Here is a 19,913-nt window from a genome sequence, read left to right as displayed (position 1 = left end):
ACTGCCCAGCCCTGCTATCATCATTTCTATTTCTGGTGGTTCAACTTCATTAGATTCCACAGATAAGTAATAGCTGGCATTTTCATTTCTGTGTCTGCTTTATTTCACTTAAGCCCAATTTCTCCAGGATTTTCTCCATCCAAATACCCTCTTTTGCTAAGGAATATGCCTCCACTGTTCCTTTATCCATCCATCCACTGATGGACACCTACCAGTTACAACTTGTCTCTTGGTCTATTTTTAATAATGCTGAAATAAACAGAGGAATACAGTTACCCATTCAAGAGTACTAAAACTTAATATTTAAAGTTTAAAGGATAAGAAAGTTTCTTCTTACATTTTAAGGATCACAGTGTCTGGTTTCCTTAAGAGTTACTTTTCTGTTTATGTCTTGTTTTCCCCTGTCAGCTCTTCTCTCAATGGATGTGTGATGTGTTCTTTAACTACCCTGCAGGCATCAGAAAAAAAAAAAAAAACGAAGTTACCTTGATCTGTCTGTTGCTTTATACTTTCAAATTATTTCTGGTAGATTCTAGATTGGTAATAATTGCAAGAAGCCAAAGGAAGGAAGTGATACACATCTTAGTAATCCTCAGCTTGGATTTAAGTAGGATCTGGGTCTAGGCAGAGAAACTATTGAAGCTTAATGTAGAAGATAACTGTTAACCTTGTCTTCCAGCAATTCTATTTTCCTTTGAATGCATGCTTCCCTCCTTCTGTGTCACGTTGTTGCTGGTGTAACTGTCAATCACACTGTCTGTCTCTCCAGCCTTAAAAATGGACATGGAGTATATTATTCAGCAGGGAAAACAATAACAACAAAAACAAACAAAGAAAAATGAAGTGCTAACACACACTACGACGTGGATAAATCTGGAAAACAGTATTAGAGTTAGAAAAACAGACACACAAGGTCACATTTTGTATGATTCCCTTTGTATGAAATATAAATCTTTAAGAATGGAAAGCAGAGCAATAATTGTGAGGAATAGGAAGAGGGTCAGACAGAGATGCTTAACAGGTGCGGGGTGTTTGGAGACATGTGGAGCTGGTAGTAAATACCACACTGTGGAAATAATAATGGCCACAGAACTGTGTAAAGTTAACAAAGTTAAGGTTGTGAAAATTTTACTTCAATTAAGATTTTAAAACACTCTCTTAATTTATCACTACTTAAAAATGATTTTTAAAGATTCTGGAAGGAGGTGTGTTTCAGTGTAAATATGGAGGTAAGAGGAAAACCCTGTGGGAGTCAGCTCTCTCACTATGTGGGCTCTAGGGGTGCAGTGACTTGCCAAAGGACAAGGGTGAGTACTACAGACCTAGAATGCAGACACTAGATAAGTAGGGTTGGATAGAAGCACATCCTAGCTTCCTTTACATTCTGCTCAAAGCCTTAACGAATGACTAAGCAGTGGAGACATGGTCTTATAAGAAATAGATGCCCTGCTACTTCTTAAGGAAATGAGAAATAGTTTGTATCTAATTGTTGCATGATTTTACTTTCCTACCTACTTTTTGCTCGAATAAAGGTCTTCATCGATAAATAAGAGTTTCATATTCTGGTTATTAAAAACAAACAAGACATTAATACACATCTAAGAAGAGTATCTGGTTCTTGGTAAGAGTTCATTCTCGATTACTGCAACACTGGGTGTTCATAGCAAAACGTCCCACACTGTTTTCTAGACTTTTCATTCAGATTAACCATATCTTCCCAAGATGCTTCAGTATTCTTTCTTCTCTGTGGACTTTCATCCTGTGTCTTGAGTTACTATCTGTATTGGTTACCTGTTTTGTTGGGATAAAATACCACAACTGGAGCTATTTAAGGAAAAAGAGTTTATTTGGGAAAGATCTATAATAGTGGAGGAGGAAGGCATGGCAACCAGAAGCCATAGCAGGAAGCTGGGAGTTCACCTCTTCATCCAAGAACACCATGCAGAGGAGAGTGAGTTAGAAGGGAGGTGAAGCTATGAACTTTCAAAGCCCACTTCCAGTGACGTACTTCCTCCCTCAATGCTCTACCGCTTAAAGATTCCATAATATTCCTAGACAATGCCACAAACAGGGTACCAAGTGTTCAGACACATGAACCTGTGTGGGACAGAGTCAACATGACAGCCTAGAATCTTCCAGGAAAAGTCACAATTGAGGGATTCCCCAGATGAGGCAGCCTATGAGCATGTCTGTGGGAGATTTATTTTTTTTTCGGGGTGGGGGGAATTTGATATAAGATGACCATCATCATTCTTGTGCAGGAGTTCTGAGATTTGAAGATGGCTAGCAAAACAAGCTTATAAGGAGGGAGCAAATACCACTTCTGTCTTGTGTCTGCTGCAAGTTCCTGCTTGAATCCTTGCCATGACTTTCTTTATTGAAAGATTGTGATATATAGGATCAAATAAACCATTTATTTCCCTAAGTTTAATATGCTCACTGTTTTTCACAGCACCAGAATGAAACTGTTCATTACCAAAAGACAATATCAGTCAAAAATACTAATTAGAAAACTCAGGCAGGTTACCTCATGCCATTTTGAATAAGATCTGTTTTGCAACTCCTTCTCACCCAGTGTGTTACCTGCCTGCTACTCACTTAATAACAACCTCAGTTATCAGACTGTCAAGGTACTTGTGTCCCAGTAATCCTTATCTTACTGAGTAATATCCCCAGGGCGCATGAAGGGTGTTGAAAGAATTATTGGAAAGCCCTTAAGAAAAAGAGAGAAGTAGTTCCTGACTTAATAAGGATAGATAGATCTTGTACACTAGGTGACTACAATTTACAACACAGTAAGCTATGCTCAGAAAGACTGTGTGTAACTTCTTATCACAAGAAAAATAGTTTCAAAATTATTTATTATCTCTTATTCTGATGAATTTATAATGTTATTAAAAGCAAGGATGGCTCTTTTGCTCTTCAGCCTTTCAAAGCCTTATTACTAGTTGTAAGCACTAAACATGTAGTTAACAAGTGCACATGATCTGATGTCTTCGCTCACATCTACGGTGCTTCCTAGGTAAAGGCTACTGTGGTTGAGATTGCTGTGACAGGAGGTGATGTAATCTGACTCTCAGCTTATTTCTGCATCTCCTCCACCTTTGTTAGCTCACACAGGTAAAGGACAGGTCTTGTGAGCCACAGTGCAGGACCAGTGTTCCTCTGATCCTTTTCTTCCTTGTCTTTTTTCCATAGCTCGTTAACTACATTACCAACAGGGTTGCCTTACTGTCTACTGCCTGGTGGATAATTTTAGATAAGACAAGGCAGGTGCACGCTTCTCCATTCCTTCTACCCTTCCTTTCAACCCTCCTTCCCCTTAGATCTCAGCAGACAGTGGGTGAGTCCTGAGAGTCAAGCCCCTGCTCTTTGAGTTATGAAAGGCTGTGAGCCAAGTCCCGAAAATGGAAAGCGGTATCTTCAACCGTTTTGCCTTAGCTAACCTGTCCAATCAGCTTTTTTTATGCCCCCATCCGGTTCAATTCAACAAATATACATTACAAACATAGACATATAAACCTATATCTTTTACATGTCTCCACTCAGAATCTTTAATGAAAGACCCCACAGCACAGAATGTCTAACCGGGTGACGCACTGAGTTAGGCAAAGCACCAAGTAAACAAAGCAAAACTGATTAAGCACTAACCAAAGAGCTAACACAGAAGTGCATTGAGGTCATGCCAAAGAACGCAACCATTAATTATGCTCAGGAGTATACTAACTCTTTTTTAAATTACTTCACTTTTCCATGATGTTGTTGTTGGTATGTTTGTTTGTTTTGTTTTGAGACGAGGTCTACTGTCCAGATTTTCCTCAAACTAGCTACATAGCTGTCAGATGAATTTGAACTTCTGACCCTCCTACCTGCACCTTCTGAGTGCTGGGATTGCTGACATTTCAGATAACAGCCATCTAAGCAGTGCTGGGGTGAAACCTGAACTGAGGACTTTGTGCCTGCTAACCAACTGAGCTACATCCACAGAACGCAAATTATTTGACTTTTGACCCCCAAATGAAGCCATACAATTGTGCATATTAGTGGGTTGGGAATAGAGGTACTCGAATTAAAATATTCAAAATAGCTTCTAATTGTTTTCTAAAATATAAAGAATAGAACTAAGTTTGTAACTCTGCAGTAAAGCACTTGCCTAATATACATGAAGCCCTAGGTTCAATCCCTGTCAGTAAAAAAATAAAAATAAAAACAAACAAAATGAAATATATAGGACATAAGTGCAGTCTATAGTCCTTTACTGTGCAATAGCACACAGGAAGTTCTTTCTTTTTTCAAATTGTTAAGTAGGTGATCATGGGTTAACTTGTCTCTATGTCCCTGCTCCCTACCCAGCATCTGGTAAACACTTTTTTAATACTCTAAACTTCTATGAAATTGATTTCTTTAGAGTCTACAATTGAGGTGAATGGCACCTGCCTATTTCTGAATCTGGCTTGTTCAACATAATTCTGTGCCTTTCTATTCATCTTGTTACAAATGGAAAGATTTCATGTTTATGATTAGATGGTTTCCATTGTTCTTCTGTTCCTTGTCTTCCTTCCAGGAACACTTGGCCTTTTTTATATCACAGGAGTGAGCCTCACTAAAGTGAGGTGAGGTCTCCTTATGATTCAATTTGCATTTTTTGAGGATTACTGGTGTTGAGCTTCTTTTTTTATTAGATCTAAATCTAGATTTAAATATTTTTTTGAAAAATATTTATTTATCTTTTAGTCCTGTTTGGAATTTGTCTATTTCTTATCTTATCATTGCACTTCAGAATTGCTTACACATTCTGGATTAATTAATACATTATCAAGTGTAAAGCTTGCAAAATTTTTCTGTCATGCTATTATAGCACGACTCATCACTCTGTGAATCATTTCCTTTACTGAAAAGAACTTTTTAATATAATTCTACTTCCATATTTTTCTTTAGTTTCTTATAATTTTAGGATCTTGTCCACATACAAGCCTGCCCAGTCTAGGGTCCGCAGATCCCCTCCCTCTGTTTATTCCATAGTATTTTCAATTTCAGGTCTATGGGTAGGGACTGAATCCATTTTTGAGTTGATTTGTGTAACTGGAGAGAGGTTCCATCCTTCCTCATCCAAATATCTAGTTTCTTCCAGTGCCATTTGCTGAGAGGCTCATCCCTTTTCCTATGTGTGCTCTGTTACTCTCATCGGGACTCTGCTGGTGATCTATGTGTGGAGCTCGTTGAGGCATTCCAGCCCACTCCATTGGTCTGTGCTTCTATTTTTTTATGCCGATCCTATGCAGTTTGATTTCTACAGCAACTCAATTTGCTTATGTGTCAGAGAGTGTATTTATCACAATGTACTGCAAGTCCACTGAAAGGGGCTGACATGAAATTACCCTTCAGGTAAGATTTATTAGGAGAAAGACAGACTAGTGAACATGGCAGCCATGATGAGGCCTTGAAGCAACAGAACATCAGGAGAGACCGTCAATGTATATATCATGACAGGGTGCTGGAAGGGAGAGAACCTCTATTTCCCAGATGATCAGAGGAAATACACAGTGATGACCATAGACAGCCATAGGAGACCCCAAAAGGAGATGTACAGGCCTCTGAGTGCTAAAGTTCTCCATCAGGAGCAAGGAGTGAAAAGCATATTTCATACCATGTGACATGGCAGGGCCTAGCTTACAGGCCATAATTGTGGTCACAGGCACTAGGTGGGATAATGAGCTTCTTCTGCAGCCATAAGAGGGAGAAAAGGGATACCCATAATACAGCAGGGCATTCTATAAACTCTCCCTTTCAAAGAAACAGCATGCTTCCAGGTAGGGGCTTGACCTGAATTGGGGAGAAGGAAAAGGGCACCAAGTGAGTTTATAATATACCCTGTTATGGTGCTTTTGCTCAAGATGGCTTTGAATCTTCTGGAATTTTTGTGCAGGAGTCACCACAATTTAGGGTTCTTTTTATTTATTTATTTTTAATTAAAAATTTCCACCTCCTCCCCTCCTCCCATTTCCCTCCCTCTCCCCACAACCCTCCCCCTCACTCTCCAGTCCAAAGAGCAGTCAAGGTTTCTCTGCCCTGTGGGAAGTCCAAGGTCCTCCCCCCTCCATCCAGGTCTAGGAAGGTGAGCATCCAAACAGACTAGGCTCCCACAAATCCAGTACATGCAGTAGGATCAAAACCCAGTGCTTCTCAGTCAGTCCTCCTTGTCTGCCATGTTCAGAGAGTCCGGTTTGATCACATGCTATATCAGTCCCAGTCCAGCTGGCCTTGGTGAGCTCCCATTAGATCAGCCCCACTGTCTCAGTGGGTGGGCACACCCCCTGCAGTCCTGACTTCCTTGCTCATGTTCTCCCTCCTTATGCTCCTCATTTGGACCTTGGTATTTTAATAAAGAATTATCTGTGTTCTTTTGAAGTATATGTAATGATCCTGTGATCATCAGTTTTAATTGTCATATTAGCACAATCAAGAATCACCTGGGGATAAAGTCTCACTGAGGGACTCAGTAGATGGGTTGAGTCCTGGGTGTGTTTCTCAATGAGGGACTGTGTAGATGAGTTTGGTTGTGGGTATGCCTGTGGAAAGTCTCAATGAAGGACTATGTAGATTGGTTGGGTTGTGGACATGTCTCTCAATAAAGGACTGTGTAGACAGGTTGGGTTGTGGGTATGACTGTGAGGATTGTCTTAATACCCTTAATGGAAGTGGGAAGATACAGTTTGAAAGTGTGCAGCACCATTTCCTTGTTTGAGGCCCTAAACAACAGAAGCAGAGAAAGAGAGCTGGCTGGGGACTAAGTGTGCATGCATCCATTCATCTCCAACCTTGACTGCGGATGTGATGCAACTAGGTGCTTCAAGCTCCTGCTATCTTAAACCCCCTGCTATGATGAACTGAAGCTCAGAGTTTTTTCTTCCCCTAAGTCACTGTTTTGGGGGTATTTTATTATGGCAGCAGAAATGAAGCTAGGACACACAATACAGCTGCTCTAAATCCCTCATCCAGGAATCCCCCCAACTGGTGACCCTCTGCTTCCTTTGAGGTACCTTATTTTGCATGCTATGTGAGGTCACCATTCCTGCAAGTTGTTGACATGAGTTGGTGCATGCAATGATCTGAGTACTGAAAGTTAGCTATTCCCTACAGTGTTCACTGAGTGCTGTCTCTCCATGAATTCTAAGACTGCCTATTGTCTCAGTTGTTTTACTCTTTCATCACTGGATAGTGCCCTAAGTTCAGTGTCAATTTGTCTCCACTGGTTTGGTACTAAATGGTAATACAAGCACATTTTTTTCATTCTCTGTGTTTGAAAGAATAATCTAGGGACATACCTTCAGGGCATAATCTGAATTTAAAACATTGCCCAGAAGTCTGGCATATTAGCCAGGCTCCTCTGCTATATGTGCAACCACCAATGCACCCAATATCACATTCTGAGCCCATAACATAACAAGACCTACATGACATTGAGGTTAGATCAAAAGCCCAAACTCCTAAAGAGCTAATTCTGTTGTAAACACATGCCTCATGACCACTGAGGCCTGCTACCAGCAATGATGATATATCCAATAAACTGAATCTATGTGTCCAATATACTGACTGTGTGTCCAGAACACCTGGATCGAAGAATGTTCTAGAGGTTTAATTCCAGGCAGGGCTGGGGATGAGCACCCTTGCATTTTTCCAGAGTTTAGTTCTACCTTATCTTCTGTTACATTCTCTGAGCCTCATAGGAACTCTGTACTAATCTCAGAGGATATACCTGCGATCCACTCCACATTGCTTCAGGTTGAAACATGATCATAAGTAGTTCCTTGGCCCCCAAGCCTGGTGCTAAACTGGGTCACTCTTGAGTCTCACAAAGACTGACACAGCCTTTGGATGCTTCCAGCCCAAGCCATCGCAGGAGGTAATTTTGGGAAATACATGATTCAGTCAGTGAGCTCATGTTATCATCTTCAAGTTCATGAATCCTTCTCTTGGATCAGTCTGATTACCAATGCTGTCACAGTTTTAATTTTGCTTACTGTATGTTTCAGCTCAGAGATTTTCAATTTGGTTTTTAATTGTCTCCATCATTTCTCTGCATTTCCTCTGTCTGTGAGCTCTGGTCAGGGTAAATTCTCACTCCTTACCTACTCTGCTTCCCAAGGCTGCTGAATGGCAATGGAGGGGAAATGAGGACAGCATCCCTCCAGCTGAAGTAGTCATATGACTCATTCTGGCTTGGAAGAAAGTGAGCAGAAGCAGCATCATGGAACTCTTTGCAGCCCTGGGCTTGACTTCAATAGGCTGAGGACTACCTTCCATGTCTGTCGCTTGGACTTTTCATTCCCCCAAGGGGAAAAATCTGTCCCGACACTGTTTAGTCTTAGAAAGGGGTTATTTAGGCAGTTCCTTCCTTCCAGATTTCTCTTCTGTCCCTTTTACTTTTACTGTAGGAAACCAAAGCCCTTACAAGTTTTCCTGAACTCTTGTGAAGGATATTTTTGTGCCTAGGGAGAGAAAACTACTGAAGGATCGATCTTACTAGGCACCTTCTGGTGTGCCCTCTTTAAGAAAGTAAGAGTGACCTATAAATTTGTGCTGCTCTCAAATCTGGACATAGAAGCTTCTTTTTGCAGTAGGTTGTAGATAATGCAGAGACTCGTAGTTAGTCAACATGCAGAGCATAAATAGCTGGGTGTTTATCTGTGGATAAATTATCTGTACCAACCTCCCACCATGTAAGTCTCAGGGAACTTCATGGAAAATGGGTACAGAAAGAATGTAAGAGCTGGAAGATGAAGAGGAAGGCTGTGAAGTTTTGATGTCTGAGCAAGGTAGGGCTGTTGCCCACAGGACAGCTATGCAGAATCAAGCCTGTTTAAAATTCCAGGATGGATAGGGGAGTGGCCCCCATCCTCTGTGAGAGGAGCTATTTACTGTTGGTATCTTATGGGAGAGGGAGAGTCAGTCTATTTGGAGCATGTGTCTACTGGTGAATTTCTTGTGACCTAGTGCATGAACACAGGGTTACTAATAACAGTATAAAAAGAACACAGAATTGAGAGGAATACAGGTTTGGGGACAACAAAGGTTGGAGGGAAGTAGTGGTGGATGCTATTATCACTGTGCACTGGATAAATGCATGAAAATTTCAAATGATAAAATATTGTTAAAAGGCTGTGGGCCCTCCCCTCAAGCAAATAGAAGGAGATACAAAAAAATGGGTGGAAATAAGGAAGAGACTGTGTTGGGGACATGTCCTGGCTAGTCTTATGCCAATTTGAATAAACTAGAGTCATCTGAAGGAAAAGAGCTTCAACTGAGAAAATACCTCCTTAAGATCTATCTGTAGGTCATTTTCTTAATTAATATTGAAGGGGGAGGGTCCAGCCCATTGTGGGTGATACTATTCCTGACCTGATGCTCCTGGGTTTGATAGGAAAGCAGCTGAGCAAGCAAGCCAGGCAGGGCATGCCAGTAAGCAGCTTGGTTCTAAGGCCTGTACATCTGCTCCTGCTTCTAGGCTTCTGCCCTCTTTGAGTTCCTGTTCTGACTTCTTTTAATGATGAACTGTGATGTATAAGTGTAAGCCAAATAAACCCTGTCCTCCCAAGCTGTTTTGGTCCTGGCTTTTTATCACAGTAAATAATTGGTACCAGGATTATATGGTATCGCCTAAACATAAGTAACCATGTGGGGTTTTTTTGTTTTTGTTTTTGTTTTTTGGGGTTTTTTGTTTTGTTTTGTTTTGTTTTGTTTTTTGCTGAGGTGGGAGAGTTGCGAAGAACTTTGGAATTTCGTTTGGAAAAGCCATTGAGCTTTCAAATCTTGGTGAGGTATTCTGTGGGAGAGTGGAAGAAAAAAGTTTTAAGAGAAATTTAGAGGGTGGATGCCTGGCTTGTAAAGTTTCAGAGGAAGGTTTGAGAGACACTTAGAGACTCTCTCAGGGCCATTGCACATTTTGAATTATTTGTAATAGCCAGAACCTGGAAACAACCTAGATGCCCTTCAATGGAAGAATGGATAAAGAAAGTGTGGACTATATACGCACTAGAGTACTACTCAGCGGTAAAAAAATTAAAAAAGGACATCTTGAGTTTTGCATGCAAATGGATGGAAATAGAAAACACTATCCTGAGTGAGGTAACCCAGACCCAAAAAGATGAATATGGTATGTATTCACTCATAAGGGAATTCTAGCCATAAATAAAGGACATTGAGCCTATATTTTGTGATCCTAGAAAAGCTAAATAAGAAAGTGAACCCGAAGAAAAACATATAGTTATCCTCCTGGATAATGGAAGTACGCAGATTGCCAGGCAAAAAAAAATTGGGAGCTCAGGGGAGGGCGTGGCATGGGGGTAAGGGGAGATGGGGAGAGAAAAGTGAGAAGGGGAGGATGGGGAGAGCTTGGGGGAATGGGACAGTTGAGATGGAGAAAGGGTGGATAGGGGAGCAGGGAAGTATATACCTTAATTAAGGAACCCATTTTAGGGTTGGCAAGAGACTTGACTCTAGAGGTGTTCCCAGGTGTCCAAAGAGATGGCCCCAGCTACTTCCTTGGACAGCTGAGGAGAGGGAGCCTGAAATGGCCATATTCTATAGCCATACTGATGAATATCTTGCATATCACCATAGAACCTTCATCTGGCGATGGATGGAGATAGAGACAGAGACCCACATTGGAGCACTGGACTGAGCTCCCAAGGTCCAAATGAGGAGCAGAAGGAGGAAGAACATGAGCAGGGAAGTCAGGACCCCACGAGGGGTGTGCCCACCCACTGAGACGGTGGGGCTGATCTAATGGGAGCTCACCAAGGCCAACTGAACTGGGACTGATGGAGCATGTGATCAAACTGGACTCTGAACGTGGCAGTCAATGAGGACTGATTGAGAAGCCAAGGGCAATGGCACTGGGTTTTGATCCTACTGCTTGTACTGGCTTTGTGGGAGCCTAGTCTGTTTGGATGCTCACCTTCCTAGACCTGGATGGAGTGGGGAGGACCTTGGACTTCCCACAGGGCAGGGAAACCCTGACTGCTCTTTGAACTGGAGAGGGAGGGGAAAGGGGAATGAGGGGAGGGGAGAAAATGGGAGGAGGTGGAAATTTTTAATAAAATTTTTAATAAATTACAAAAAAGAATCTGCAGTTTCTATCATCTGGGGTTGAATAGTTAACCGCGATTAACAAGGCACCAACAAAGTTCAAGTGAGATTTTGTGTTATTAGAACTATTGATATTGGTTAGCTGGAGCAGAGTAACTAGGAATGGTTAAAACGAGACCAGTATCACTGAGGTGAATTCTGGAAATTGTTTCCTCAGAGGCAGCCCAAGAAACTGGTGCAAAGGTGTCCAAGATTACAGCTGGACTTGGTAGTATAAGAGTCACCCAGAAAGTGCTAGTTTTGAGGGAATGAAGGGATCACGGAAAGCAGCAGAGACTTGGCACTGTGAGAGGCCAGGAGGGGCCATTGGTGAAGGTGCAGCCTCAGTAATAGTTGAAGGCTCAGTGTTGAAGGGGTCTTGCAGAGAAGTTGACGCTTGGCACCATGAAAAGAGCACAGACGAGACTATTGGTGAAAGTGCAGTCCAGTTGCAGCAGAAAACGTGGACCGGCCAATATCATAGGATGACCTCCAAGAACCATGGAGTACAGCCAGCCAGAGCTGCAAATACAAGCTTTGTGTGCTGCAGAAGGTGGAGCCAGAGGCTTGACCCAAGCCCCTGTTAGAGGAGCCAAGAAGATAATCCAAGGTATTGAGCATTGAGTTATTTACACAGTTGGAGTTTGGTTTTGCTTTGATTTTATAGTGAATGTGACCTGGTTCCTTCCTCTTGAAAGGGAAAGTATTTAACTTATTTATTATTTTATAGGATCCCTCAGTTGAGACACACTAGATTTTCAAAGAAACCAGATATTTTTAAGGAGATCGAACTTTAAGTGTGTGTGGATTTTTGTTTTGTTTACTTGTTGTTGTTGTTTTTTTTTTTTTCCGAGACAGAGTTTCTCTGTGTCACAGTCCTTGCTGTCCTGGAAATCACTTTGTAGACTGGGCTGGCCTTGAATTTATAGACACTCACCTGCCTCTGCCTCCCAAGTACTGCTGAGATTAAAGTCATGCACCACCACTGCCCAGCAAGTGTATGAATTTGTAAAGACTGTGGGACTTTTAAAATTTGGAATGTTCATAATATAATGTTGACATTAATCTGTGTTCTTGGGAGTGAATAAGAAAGTAAAGGCCAAACTGTGATATGTTTGTGTGTCAAGTTGACAAGGAGGCAGGAAGTGATGGCAAGGTGTGGAAATGATGGGACTGTGAGACCTGCCACAGCACCTACCTCATAGCTTCACCTCTGGGACTGTGAGACCCGCCACAGCACCTACCCCATAGCTTCACCTCTGGGACTGTGAGACCCGCCACAGCACCTACCCCATAGCTTCACCGCAATATCTCCCACCTGCTAACCAAGCAAAAATATTGTCAGGCTCTCAGTGTTCTCAATTTACTTCATTAAAAATCTGATGTTTACTCTCAAAACTGGGAGGAGTCAAATACTACCATTCCATTGTAATACTTAACCAGTTCTATTGTTTTTCCTTTAAAGAGCAAATAATATGCCTCCCAACAACAGTTGATATTCACTGATATAGGATTCCCCTCAGTACAGAATATGTTTTATTGCCATTGGTTAATAAAGAAGCTGCTTTCTGCCAATGGCTTAACAGAGGAAAGCCAGGAGGAAAATCCAGAGATGAAGAGAGAGAGTAGGCAAAGTAGAAGAGATGCCATGTAACCGCTGAAGGAAACAGACACAAAATGGAATTTTACTAGTAGGCCACAGGCACATGGCAAAACACAGATTAATAGAAATGAATTAATTTAAGATGTAAGAGCTATTTCATAAAAAGCCTAAGCTATTGGCCCAGCAGTGTTGCAATTAATATAGTTTCTGTGTGATTATTTTGAGTCTGGACAGCCGGGAAATGAACAAGCTGTCTCAGAGTACAACTCACCAGTGTGTACATGTTCCATAAACAATATTGAGCATGTAGCGTGTCCCATTTTAAACTAAACACACACAAACACACACAAACGTGATATATGTAATATATAACATTATACAGTAGAATGTCCTTGTATGAAATGTACATAAATGTGTATGATATGTTTGTGTGTATTTAATAAATATACATGTAATTAAATACACAATACAAAATAAACTCAAAATATGTAAACATGATAGCTAGTATTAACTACAGGCTTGGCAGAGAAAAAGTCTCCTAAGAGATAGGTCTCTGGACATTCCTATGGTGGTTATCTTCCTTATGTTATTTGATGTGTGAAAGACTACTGAACAAGACCATGACCTGGGCAGAGGATCCTGAACTAAATAACATGCAGAAAGGCAGTTGAGCATTAGCTCCCATTTCACCTCTCTCTGGGCTCCTATGGATGTCACATGTCAGCCATTATGGATTGTGCCCTATAACTGGCAGCCAGGGTAAGACTTTCTTCCTCTCTTAAGTTGTTCTTATCAGAGTATTTTATGGCAGTGGGCAGTGGGAGAAGAAACAAGACAATAGTAACTTTTACATATTATGCAATGCACCAGATTAGCACATAACCTATACCATGTGTCTAACAGTAGAAAGCTTCTGTGTGCCTGTGAAAGCCTGAAACATTCTTTGGTAACTTGATTTTCTAGCCCAGTATTATATGCTTTGAAATTGTGTATCTGGAGCTGGAGAGATGTCTCAGCAGGTAAAGCTCCTACAGCTCTCTCAGAGAACAGGTACAGTTTCTAAAACCCACATGGTGGCTCATATCCACCTGGAACTCCAATTCCAGGGGACCCAACACCTTTCCTGACCTCCCCAGACACCTGCATGCATATGAGGTACATAAACTCACAATGGAAACACAAATACATAACCACAAAATAAGTCTTTAAAAAACAGAAAGAATTCAAGAGGTGAGCTGAAACAATGGCCTATAGTGATTCATTAATAACACATAATGGTATTTTTTCAGTCTAGATGCTCTGACACCCTCTCTTCATCACAGTTGAATTTGAGCTTAAATCTTATCTAGAAGAAAAATATATAATCCTAATTTCTTTATCTATATATAATATAATACACACATGTCAGTACCGCAATACTGAACATTAAGTGATATTTATAAGATTATAATACGCTGCTTTTTTTCAAGAAAAGCTTTTTATAAGATTAAGTTCACCAGATGTGCTTTGATCTTTTGAGCCAAATACTTTAATAACACAAAAGAAGGAAAGAAATAGGTCATGTGTGATAAAAAAAAAAAAGAGTGAGTGAGGAATTTAACCAGTCTCCTGAAGAAGGTGAACCTTCTTAGCTGGTATATCTGCTTATCTCCCATTAGGAATGTATCATGGTACATACAATTCCCGTCATTAATTTCCTGCCTGATTTTTTGTTTGTTTGCTTGCTTTGCTTCCTCCACTTGCAACAAAAATAAGCATTTGTCATCTGAAATTAATGCACGTGGAAGCCTGTATCTTTCTGAAAGTGTACTTTTTTTTATTTTCTTTAATTCATAACCAGTATAATGAAAATCTCTACCCATTATTAGAGAAAGTTATGCTCTCTTGCCCCAGATTCCTGGCTAAGCTTAACTGTATAAAGCACAGAAAAAGGGTGACAAATCTCATTGGAATTTTGTCTTAATAGAATTTGATATCATAGCCATATCTTAGTATGATGAAATTTTCTGTAAGGTTTTATATTCCATATTTTAAAGATGATTCTCTGGGAATGCTTTATGTGTATTGAACTGCACCAACAAATTTACTCTGTGTGTGTGTATGTGTGTGCGTGTGTGTGTGCAAACTAAATATTTTATGTTTATGCTTTCAAAAGAAGTCTGAGAATATCACAGGGTGAACTCATAACAATTACAAGAAATTTATTTTGGCCATTATAAAAAACAACAATCTTTTCCTTCCCAACAGTGATGACAGAATATGTTCCATGAAATATTCTCAATCTCCCAGCTTATCTGAAAGCTTGTTTGTATTCTAAGCTAATGGACATAGTGATGCAGATACCTTTTTTCATTGTGGGATTTAATAATTTACTCATAATGGTTAATCAAAACAGACACTACCTCGATGGGATTTCATCACAAACTGTACTCCTCTTACCATTCACTTAGACAAACATCTTTTATGGCAGGAGCAGATATTTGCATAGACAGAATTTGAGAAACATCACCCTAAATCATAGAGTTATGCTGCAAATTACAAGTCAAGAAATTATAAGCATTGCATGATGGGAAGCCAGAGCTTTAGCAATACCCATCAAAAGGTCTTAAATGATGCGTGTCTGAATCTCTTGAAGGGATTCCACTGCTAGAGGCTTACTTAGGATATACCCCACATACAGGAATATGGAGGTCACCTTGTATACTGGTTGTTTCTGTTTTTGTTTCATGTGTACGTGTGTGTGTGTGTGTGTGTGTGTGTGTGTGTGTGTGTGTGTGTGTTGTGTGAGTTATCTGGAAAGACTAGAAAGACAGAGCCTTGGTTGAAAAATTGTCTCCATTTGATTGTACTGTAAGAAAGCCTGTGGGGCATTTTCTTAATTGATATTTAATTTGAGAGGGCTTGACCTTCTGTGGGTGGTGGCATCCTTAGACACGGGGCCCTGTTCTATATAGGAAAATTAGGTGAGCAATTCAACAGGTGGGTGTCTGCTTCAGTTCCTACCTCCAGGCACCTGCCTTAGCTCCAGCCCTGACTTCCTCCATGATGGGCTGAGAAGAAGCAGTAAATCCTTTCCTTGCCAAGTCACACTTGGTGATAGTGTTGATCACAGCAATAGAGAACAATTGGAGCAATATGAATGTATCTGTTACCATGGTCTATCAACAATAGGATTCTTTAAAGTCTTCATTTAGATTGTTAAAGACAACATTATTTGTAAATAAAAATTCTAATCAGTATTTGCATGGATGTAATGGAAAGTTTGACCAAAGATTAATGCATGAGTAAACGGTTCACAGCGGTGGGTTACTACAACATGAGGATGCTGAGGCAAACTTCAAACTTGGATGAGGGGGTGAGTGGAGTGAAGTAAATCTCATGGCTGGGCCACAAAGAGCATTTTATAACTTACGGAGAAAGTAAAAGAAACTCAACTATTCAGGTGAAATAAGTATAACTGTTCTATTGCTGTGAAAAGATACCATGACCAAGGCAACTTACAAAGGAAGTATTTAATTGGGGCTTGCTTACAATTTCAGAGGTGAGTCCGTTATCATCATGGTGGCGAGCAGGGGGTAAGCAGGCAGGCTTGGTGCTGAAGAAGTAGCTGAGAGCTACATTCTGTTCCACAGACAGCAGGCAGGGAGAAAAAGTGACTCTGGGCTTTGCATGGGCTTTTGAAACCACAAAATTCACCCTCAGTGACACACTTCCTCCAGCAAGGCCACACCTCATATTTTTAATCCTTCCAAATGTCGCCACTCCATTGTGACTAAGCATTCAAATAGATGGGCATATGAATGCCATTCATATCAAACTAAAACAACACTAAACTGTTGTGATTCAGCTGCTCTCACCCCCCCCCACCCCGACTGACAGGGGAACTTCCTTGTGGTCTGTAATTGACAAGGATGTTTGTGTTCTTTCTGGCCAGTGGTTTTCCACAGAAGCAATAGAAGTATAAAAGGCTTTGGCTGGGGCAGAATAAAGGTTGCTGTTCTTCCACCTGAAAAGAAGCCTCCGTGTCTCAATCCCAGCACCCCCCTCCCCGCTAGTTTCGGCTATCCAGGCTGCCCTGGTGCAGCAAAATGGAGGTTCCACTGAGATCTGGAAAGTGAGGATACATGAACGGGGTTGCTCCATCTGCCAGCTAAATCGAGGAGCATATTGGGGAAGGTAATGTCCTTTTTTTGTTCATCCCCAGAGATGCTCTGAGGGATGTCCTCCAGAAGACTGGCCAGTAGGGTAGTAATAAAGAGGAGGCAGGAGAGTGAATTGAGGGCCTCAAAAGATAGAATGTGTACAGATGTATGTTATTATGTTGATTGTGTTGTCTTTTGTGTTCTGGACTGGAGAAAGACATTTGATTCTGGGAACTGCTAAGAAAGGTATGTTGACTTTAAAATATGGGCCTAAAGATTTGATGCTTTGGAAAAGAGGTTCTGCCTTTGTCTCCACAGAGGATGAGAACCTGTGGATTCATTGCAAATTTATGTGGTTTGAATCACCAAGACCCCCTGAAATGCTGATGTAAAATACCCCCAAGAATGCAGCACCCCTGCTCAGCAGGAAGTAGCCAGACAGGTTGATGACCCCCAAATTCTCTAAAAGATTGTTAAAGTGGGGCCCCTTCAATGGTTCTGAAGCAGGAGCAGCAAGCCTGCTTCCCTGAGTTCTGCTCCACTCCATGCAGCAGTTTGGATCCAGAGTGAGTGCGGCTGGGGCCAGAAGGCAGCTGGAGCAGAGCTTTGATAGGCATGTTGCCCTGACCCAGTGGGTACCCAGCCTGGGGGACACCATGGCAGTGTCAGGAGTATTAGCAAATATGGCACAGGTGCTGGACCATAGAAGATAGGCAGAAGAGAGACCTTGCAATCACCGCAGCTGTGATTGCAGTTATAGCTATCTCTGCCACCGCAGATACTGCTGCCGGAGTTGCGCTCTCCCAGACTGTGCAGACTGTCAACCAACTGGCTGAAAGAGTCAGCAATGCTTTGGACATTCAAAATGATCTTAATGGACATATTCAATTGGGCATATTGACCTTGAACCAACAGGTGGTTCTGCTTCAGGAGCAAGTGGACTATCTTCGGACTTTTGCTTCTGCTACTGTCATGGAACTCAACCGTCATATGAGAGGGGTTTAGAATACTGCTTTTGTTAATTTTACCACTCAGTTAGTGCATGCTAGATGATTACAGTGCTGGTCTGGCTCGTTTAGGGCTATGTATCTGGGTAGCCACAGATGGGCAATATTTGGGGGCAAGATGCCACCTAAGACAGGGAATATTAGAGAGCTATTCTCCATGACAGGCAAGGTATTATAAAATAAAACAGGGGGAGTTGTTGTGATCTAGCTGCCCTCAACCCCCTGACTGACAGGGGAACTTGCTTGTGGTCAGTAATTGACAAGGTTGTTTGTGTTCTTTCTGGCCGGTGGTTTTCCACAGAAGCAATGGAAGTATAAAAGGCTTTGGCTGGGGCAGAATAAAGGTTGCTGTACTTCCACCTGAAAAGAGGCATCCGTGTCTCAATCCTGGCACTCCCAGCCAGTCTCAGCTATCCAGGCTGTGATGGTGCAGCACTAAACTAATGAAATAAGATAATCTTGCATAGGAGTCACTGAGTACTGAGTACTATAATGGATTGTTTTAATATTATAATTTCTATCCAGAAATCACAGAACAATCATGATCATAGGATAAAATATATCCATCATAAAACAATGTTCACTATACACAGTTTGCTATATGATGATTTACAATTCTGTAACCCCAGGAAAAGGAAGAAAATAGGATCTGAAAACAATTGAGAGGTAAATATGATTGTGAATAATTTACTAAATAGATATTTATCTAATGGATGTACAATTAAATTAATGCTTTCATAATTTATAGAATATGCAAATAAAATATATTGTTGTGAAAAATATAGACAAACATCTTATAAACCCAAACACTGACAAAAAGTGTTAACGTGGGTGGCCACTGAAGCCATAGTTCAGCAGTTAAGAACTCTCACTGTTCTTACAGAGGGCCTGACCTAGGTTCAGTGCCCAAGATTCTTAGTATAGCTCACGACCATCTGTAATTCTAGTTCCAGGGCATCTGACACCCTCTTCTGACCTCTAGAAGCACTGCACACACATGGTGCACATACCTAGATGCAAGCAGAACATTCATGCATATACTATAAAAAACAAATGTCTTTTTTAAAGAAAGAACAAATGTAGAAAATTTCCCAATTGTTTCACTACAAAATACAAAATGAGGGGATGCAAATTCATTTTTTTAAAAAATATCATTACAAAGAAAACTGTGAACTTTGAAAAACTTTTTCATTCTTTACTTGAAAGAAGGTGTGCAAAATCCACGTCTTGGAAAGGAGACTGGACAATGACACATGCCAGTGTCCCTGAAGCTAAGGCCTGGCTATGCTATGGTTCCAGTGAAAACTGTAAGTCAAACTTATTTTATTCTTTTTGACAACTGAAGAAATTCAGTTTTCAAAAACAGAAACGGCTGGATTCCTGGCACAGTTTTAATTCCAGTACTCAGGAGGCAGAGGCAGGTGTATCTCTATGAGTTTGAGACCAACCTAGTCTTCATCATGAGTTTGAGACCAGCTAGGACTACAAAGTGATATACTGTCTCCCAAAATAATACTAGAAGATGCTGAGAGAATATAGGAGATTTTGAAATTTTTGATTAAAAACTCAAAACTACACAACAGTAAAGCATGGTATTACTTTAAAACATAGCAACATGTGTTTTGCACTAAAAAGACATCTTCGTAGACATTTTACTAACAGGTAAAAATGCAGAATTAGTCCCAGGAAGCATGGACCTATTGGGAATGCTACTTATGACTTATTAAGTCTATAAAGTAAGAAAAGAAATTGATTTATTGCCAAATTGCATTTTGCAAAAGCACAATAAGGTTTGTTCTGTCCTTCTTCCATGCAAGCAGTCTTCAAGTCAAATCAATGTCAGACTGAAAATTAAGCCAAAAGCAATTCTTCAAATGTTGCCTTTACAGTGGAGAAAGCCACAGTTTACATGAAAACAGGAGCGGAAATTGCAAATGAAGTAATCGATTTATTTTTGCATGAATATAGCTTAGAAATTACAAAAAATGTACACAAATGAAACTGAACTACAAGTGGCGGCATTTGCAACCCATT

Source organism: Arvicola amphibius, chromosome 2 (assembly GCF_903992535.2).
Source record: "Arvicola amphibius chromosome 2, mArvAmp1.2, whole genome shotgun sequence".
NCBI classification, from domain to species: Eukaryota; Metazoa; Chordata; class Mammalia; order Rodentia; family Cricetidae; genus Arvicola; species Arvicola amphibius.
The sequence above is the reverse complement of the archived record's forward strand: the minus strand, read 5'-3'. Positions refer to the sequence as shown.